General features: G+C 41.2%; 1 long non-coding RNA gene across 1 annotated transcript; it reads right to left on the reverse strand.

Moving 5' to 3' along the window:
- Positions 1-253: 253 nt before the first annotated feature.
- Positions 254-3,141, reverse strand: LOC104546155. Its single transcript, XR_728180.1, has 3 exons — positions 3,010-3,141; positions 2,496-2,581; positions 254-329 (listed from the first exon to the last, which is right to left on the reverse strand). It is a non-coding gene; the product is annotated as an uncharacterized LOC104546155 (long non-coding RNA).
- Between the last annotated feature and the right edge of the window lie 3,162 nt (positions 3,142-6,303).

Consider the following 6,303-nt stretch of genomic DNA (forward strand, 5'->3'; position numbering starts at 1 on the left):
CCGGCACTAAAAACCTCAATATAAGGAGTCAGAAGCAAGTGATTTGTTGGATCATGATGCTTTGCTATTATAAATGACAACATATACTGAACTTATAGAACCTAGGGATGGCTTTCAAGAGACACAAGAGACAGCATTTAGGTCCATATCACAAAGGTTTTGTTACATTTAACATAAGTAATATTTTCTATTTCTCTTACATAGCTTTCAAAACAGCCAAGTGACAGAATTATTGGTGGAGCCGTTTACTTACATTGAAGGCATTGGCTGCATTTTTATCATAATACTTCTTCTTTTCGTACTTATCCCTGATGAAAAATTCCACAGCTCTGGAAGTGGCAAGGTTAAGGAAAAGACACGTTCAGACCAACAGCAACATTAACCTAGAAAACTGGCAGGATATTCAGATTAAAGAGCTGCACCAGGTTCTCGCTCTGTCTCATTTTGTAGTTTGAAAACAACAAATTGCTATTGCAGTGTCCAAAAAAGTCTCTTTTTACTACAGAGAATTAATCATTAAAGTCATGCACTTTGAACACACAATGATCTTAGTTCTAATATTGCATTACTCTCTACAGTTACTAAAGGACTGCCAAAAAAATCAATGTACATGATCAGAGTACAGATGGATGGAAGTTGTGTGATGTGCAACTCCTTCAGCTTTTCAAATACGGCTAAGACTAAACAGGATTTCCTCAGAAAGATTATTTTCCCCTTGCAGTGCAAATTACTGCATGATATCATCTCAGTGGGGAGGTAGGAGGTGGAAAAAGGGAATTTAATTTTCCCCATACTTTTGGGCTGTGACTGGATAACTGCATTACAATGTAACTAATTCAGAAGAAAACAGAAAAGCCTCAAAACTCGATTGCTAAAAAATACCTCAGAACAACCTACCCTTTCTTCAAATAAAAAAATCTCTGTTATTTGCCAAAATTAAACATTTTCAGATGGCGTATTTGTTTTGTCAAAGAGTTTTAAGTTTTGGTGTTAGGTATTTTAGTTCTTTTGGATAAATATTTGCCTATTTTCAGCACTTTCCCAGAACGCACACTTGATATTTCAGGCAATCAGAAAGTCATAATTTGAAAATTATTAACACAGAAGTGCATGTATTGAAATTTCATAGGGTTTCATTTTTCAGGATGTTATGACACTGGGGTATTAGGTTGTGTACTTTAAAAATATCCATTTTATTCAAGTTACCCCACTTCAATGTGTGAATTTCTGGACCAGTTTCTTTAGATCAATAACCTACTGTGTCCTCGTTAACAAAAGAATATAAAGCAACCTCAGTGGATGCCAAAACTCTTTAAAGAAATGAGTAAAATGAAGAGACAAAAAAATGATTCAGTTTGCTCTTGGAAACAAACACTTTCAAACAGGAAGCTGAAGCTGCCACAAAAAACCTATCAAGGGGATCCTGCACCAGAGCATCCCTTGGAGGTACAAGGGAATAATAAAAAAGGTGCCCAGAAAGGTCAGTCTTGTGATTAAGAACTGATGGGAGACCTTTAGCAGGAGATTTGGGGCAAACTCCACATATGTATTCCTCCTGTGTCTCCATTCTACTACCTGAAAAAATAGAAATAAGTATATTACAGTGCTATGGGAAGTTAAACACTAATATAGACCCACTTCTGAGTAAGTTTTAGGCAAAGTATTTCAGTCTTATGGTGGAAACAGAGTTCTAGAATATTGCAGCTGGAATACTACAGCATTATCTGGTTCCAGGTACTTTTCCCTTATGCGTATGTATGTTTAATTTAAAAGCTACTGTTGAAGTTGAAGCAAATCCTGCCTGTGGAGTAACTTCAGTCAATCAGGAGCTAATACAAATCTAAATTAATGTTGTTATACATTATCCCCATGACTCGGTACATTTGAAAAAGGTATTTTTTGAGGAAAGCTTCAAGGCGCATGGTGATAACCCCACACCAACACGAGCAGTGACTATCAGTAAGGTTTGGTTTATTTAGATATTCCCCTGCTACTCGTCTGTGCTCAAATACTTCATAGAGTGCATATACTTCATCTAAAAAACAAATGTACAGAATATTTAGTCTGGAGGAGGAAATTCATACTTCACTTCAGTAAGATCCAATGTTTCATTTTACTTTACCATTCAGCTCATTATTTCCTGTTCAAACGCGTCTAACTTCAGCTGGCAATTACTCAAGATAAAGACACAATATTCAAGAGCTCTCTAGTACCACTCTAACTTCCTACACACAGGGAATTTATGAAGTTACCTCTTGTGAAAGCAAAAATAAATGGGGCTTGCCAGATCTCATTACAAAGTAGGTTTGCTGTAACTGAAGTAATTTCCACCGTTTTTTCTGAGCCGTTTCCAACCTCCACTGCCATTTCTCATACAACAGCATCAATGAAATAAATAAGGTGAGTTGCCAAACGTAGCAGTTCCTTGAAACACTCATAACATCCAAATCGCATTAAAAGTCGTTTCAATGTGAAAGCAGAACCAAAAAGGATACTGATCTGTTTGAGGTCTTCGGAAGTTCTCTGGTAAATTCGCTTCATAGAGTAGCCTTGCTTTAGTATTTCCCATTTCCTGCATGCACTAAGGAAAAGCAGTAGAAAACAATTAGTTCCTGCCCATCAGTCCTTTAAATATTGAATCATACCCGGAAGAGTCAGTAGTTGCACACCAAAAGGATGTAATCAAGAATCAGAGATGTGCAAACGCTACCTCACCATACCCTGCTGAAAAGGAAAAGGCTTACAACGCATTTCCTACAGGCACAACAAAGACACAGCTCTCAGATTCCCCACAGCAAGGGACAATAACTCTAAAATATACAGAAAAGCTAGCTAAAGCTGTTTCTAAAGTGACTTTTCAGAGCTTAAACTCATTATAGTAGAAATATAACACATTAAGAACCACTCTGACTGTAAAACGTTTAAGTCTGGGCATCACGATAAACTCAAATCCTTTCAAAAGGGCTCCTGGCATCCCCTCCAAATTGAACACAATTTAAGATATTTTACCTGTATTTGCTCTGGTGTCCATTGGTCCAAGTTGACAGACTTGACCCTTGATATATGGACCCCAAGATTTCGATGTATTCCAGCACATCTGATGCAGATAAAAACACCGGTGTTCCACGAGGCCCATCTTGGACCTAAGAGGAAAGGGAAAATAAATCAGTTCAGATTTTCTCTGGCATAATTCTATACTGATAACAGGAATAAACACGTCTGAATAAAGACTAACAGCAATTAGAAGTAACCCCAAACCTCTACAAAGTTGGCTTACTGGTAACAGTTAAGATTTTGCTTGTATCTTGAATAATCTTCAATAATCCTTACAGCTATGCATCCGGTGCAAGCATCAGCAGAAATCAGTAGAAGCTGCCCCTTTTCCTCCAATTAAAAGCTTCCCAAGACGTGCAACTGTACTTAACTCGAAATTAAATGCAGGGCAATCTTATATGAATGCAGCAAATCCTTTAATACCTCACACAGCACAGACTTTACCACAGCAGCATGCGAGCTCTTCGGGAATGATTATACAGAGATTTGCAAAACCCACTTGATGAAAATACCCATAACTAAGAACGGTGGAAAGCTGACTACGTTCAGTGCCCTCGATTCCTAAATTACAGTATGAGATGCTGTTCACAGCCCGATTTTCTCACAAAATCGGGCTGATTTATGACCCTTATTGTTGTTTCTTGGCTGTGTTGGCATTTTGAGACAGCCCTAAAATACCCTGGCTTGAACTCCTGGTGACACTTGGGATGTTTGGCTTGAAGTCACTACACAGTCTCTAATTAAACACATTCATGTTGTTTTATTCCAGCTCTGTGCACCACCGCTGTTAAAGGCACTGCTTTAAAGCCCATCTAGTTCTGAGCTCCGAGGAGTTCGGAGATTAAATAACGAGCCATCAAAAGCAAGAAGGCGCGCTGAAGAGATATAAAACATTTAGAGCAATCATTTTCCACCTCTATACAACTGACCACTCGTGCAACTGCAGCAGTTTGCATTTCAGTATTAATATATTCTACCAACACTTTCCTGGGGCCTAGAAAATTATTTCATGCCTCCCTCTGTTGATCTCAAGCTCAGGACTGCATTGGGTCAGATCACTTGATGTTCAGTGTTTGACCTTTAAGACCAAACCGATTAAGATGCCTGGCAGTTTTCAAAATAACTGCTCCCGTCATAAAATTAGATCTCAGGGGTCAAGAGATCTAACATTTACTCATTGAGGTTAATACATCATTTCCCACATGGCACTTCTGCGTTAAAACTACTACTTGTCAGGTGAGAACAGTCAAGCTGTAATGTGGGTCTTAAATAGTTCAACAACCAGCAACCTCTTGACCTGTCTTTTATTTCTTCCCCTATAAAACACTACAGACACAGAATACTCACCCTGTCCTTACAAACTGTGCAGATCCCACTTGCAATTTATACTATATTAAGTTTTAGTGCTCCAGGATAGAGATTTACAGGACATTTACCTCAACATATTAATCAAGTTTCCACTCAGGTACTACACCTGAAGAAACTTAATTAAAAAAACCTCCTTAGCCACTCAATCATAAATCATAGAACAGTTAAAATTGGAAGGGACCTTAAAGGCCCCCCAGTCCAACCCCTGCCATGGGCAGGGACACCTCCACCACCCCAGGCTGCTCCAAGCCCCGGCCAACCTGGCCTTGAACACTGCCAGGGAGGGGGCACCCACAGCTTCCCTGGGCAACCTGGGCCAGGGCCTCACCACCCTCACAGTCAAGAATTTCTTCCTCATATCCAGTCTAAATCTCCCCTCTTCCAGTTTAAAACCATTCCCCTCGTTCTATCACTCCCTGCCCTTGTAAAAAGTCCCTCCCCAGCTTTCCTGTAGGACCCCTTCAGGAACTGGAAGGCTGCAATAAGGTCCCCCCAGAGCCTTCTCCAGGCTGAACAGCCCCAACTCTCTCACTTGGTCCTCATAGGGCAGGTGCTCCAGTCCCTGAGCATCTTTGTGACCTCCTCTGGCCCCGCTCCAGCACTTCAATGTCCTTTTTGTGTTGGGGGTCCCAGCACTGGACACAGCACTGCAGGTGGGGTCTGAGCAGAGCAGAGCAGAGGGGCAGAATCCCCTCCCTGGCCCTGCTGGCCACACTTCTTGTGATGCAGCCCAGGATGGGGTTGGTTTCTGGGCTTCAAGCACCCATTGCCAGCTCATGTTGAGTTTTCCATCGACCGACACCCCCAGGTCCTTCTCCTCGGGATGCTCTGAGCCATTCCCCATCCAGCCTGGATTTGTGCTTGGGATTGCCCCTATCCAGCTGCAGGACCTTGCCCTTGGCCATGTTGAACTCCATGAGGTTGCCATGGGCCCACCTCTCCAGGTCCCTCTGGATGGATCCCTTCCTCTTGGAGTGTCAACCGCACCACCCAGCTTGGTGTGATCCCAAACTTGCTGAGGGTGCACTCGATCCCACTGTCCATGTCGCTGACGAAGATGTTGAACAGCACCGGTCCCAGTACCGATCCCTGGGGAACACCACTCGGTACTGGTCTCCATTTGGACACTGAGCCGTTGATCACATCTCTCAGTGCAACCATCCAACCAATTCCTTATCCAGCAAGTGGTCCATCCATCAAACGCAGTTTCTCCAGCTTCATGACCAGGATGTCATGTGGGACAGTGTCAGACACTTTGCACCAGGCCAGGTAGATGACACCAGTTGCTCTTCCCTTATCCACCAAAGCTGCAACTCCACCATAAAGAGCACCTCAGTTTATTCAGTTGCTTAACGTAGCCATGATGGTTTAGAAAAAGCCATACAAAAACAGTTTTGTATTTTCCCAGAAGCTAAGATTTCACTAATTTGTACTTATTTCTGAAATAAGTTAGGGAAATCAAATATAAAGGAAGAAATTAAGCAGTGGAATGAGACAAACCTGAGGCCAGACAAAAAATATTCACGTGTAATCTCCAAATTTACTTCAGACTGGTGACAATATGCAACATTAAACACTTCAAATGAAAAATGTTTTAATTAATACAAATCAGTTACAGCCATGGTAGGCAAAAGAAGTTACAAAAATGATGTTTTCTGTGTGGGCATCAAAGCAGCTGTGCTTAACGGAACCAAATACTGAACTAAAGCTTTCTTGCACAGGAAGGTTTGCAGGCAAATGTTCAGTTCAGCAGTAATTTTGACTGATTCAATTAACAATTTAGTTACCCCAATTTTGTCTTAAGTCAGAAGCCTTATTTCTGTACACAGGAAATATTTGGCGCTTAATAGAAATATTCACAGAATCACAGAACGTTAGGGA

Source organism: Mesitornis unicolor, unplaced genomic scaffold (assembly GCF_000695765.1).
Source record: "Mesitornis unicolor isolate BGI_N332 unplaced genomic scaffold, ASM69576v1 scaffold25329, whole genome shotgun sequence".
Lineage (NCBI taxonomy): Eukaryota > Metazoa > Chordata > Aves > Mesitornithiformes > Mesitornithidae > Mesitornis > Mesitornis unicolor.